At 39.5% G+C, this 1125-nt stretch overlaps 1 pseudogene; it reads right to left on the reverse strand.

The window, feature by feature from the left end:
* Positions 1 to 805: 805 nt before the first annotated feature.
* On the reverse strand, positions 806 to 885 carry LOC122914734 (annotated as a pseudogene).
* Between the last annotated feature and the right edge of the window lie 240 nt (positions 886 to 1125).

Here is a 1125-nt window from a genome sequence, read left to right on the forward strand (position 1 = left end):
GAGAAGTGTCTGTTCATATCTTATGCCCATTTTTTAATATGATTGCCTGTTTTGTGCGTGTTGAGTTTGAGGAGTTCTTTATAGATCCTGGATATCAACCTTTTGTATGTACTATCAGTTGCAAATATCTTCTCCCATTCCATGGCTTGCCTCTTTGTTTTCTTAACTGTTTCCTTTGTTGTGCAGAAGCTATTGATCTTGAGGAAGTCCCAAAAGTTCATTATCACTTTTGTTTCCTTTGCCTTTGGAGACATATCTTGAAAGAAGTTACTGTGGCTGATATCGAAGAGGTTACTGCCAATGTTCTCCTCTAGGATTCTGATGGATTCCTATTTTATGTTGAGGTCTTTTATCCATTTTGAGCTTATCTTTGTGTATGGGTAAGAGAATGGACGAGTTTCATTCTTCTACATATCGTTGTCCAGTTTTCCCATCATCATTTATTGAATAGACTGGCTTTTTTCCACTGTATATTTTTTTCTGTTTTGTCGAAGATTACTTGCCCATAGAGTTGAGGGTCCATATCCAGGCTCTCTACTCTGTTCCACTGGTCTATGTGTCTGTTTATTCTTTTAATTAATTTATTTATTTTCAGCATAACAGTATTCATTATTTTTTTCACCACACCCAGTGCTTCATGCAATCCGTGCCCTCTATAATACCCACCACCTGTTCCCCAACATCCCACCCCCCCGCCAGTTCAAACCCCTCAGATTGCTTTTCAGAGTCCTTAGTCTCTCATGATTCACCTCCCCTTCCAATTTACTCCAACTCCCTTCTCCTCTCTAACACCCGTTGTCCTCCACGCTATTTGTTATGTTCAATTAGCAATAATCGCGCCTCGGATAAACCTCATTGGCTATGATACTGCCACTGCGCAAAGCTTATTTGTTATGATCCACAAATAAGTGAAACCATATAATTGACTCTCTCTGCTTGACTTATTTCACTCAGCATAATCTCTTCCAGTCCTGTCCATGTTGCTACAAAAGTTGGGTATTCATCCTTAATGATGGAGCCATAATACTCCATAGTGTATATGAACCACAATTTCCTTATCCATTCGTCCATTGAAAGACATCTTGGTTCGTTCCATAGTTTGGCAACCGTGACCATTGCTGCTAT

The sequence above is a fragment of the Neovison vison genome, chromosome 7, assembly GCF_020171115.1.
Source record: "Neovison vison isolate M4711 chromosome 7, ASM_NN_V1, whole genome shotgun sequence".
Taxonomy (NCBI): domain Eukaryota; kingdom Metazoa; phylum Chordata; class Mammalia; order Carnivora; family Mustelidae; genus Neogale; species Neogale vison.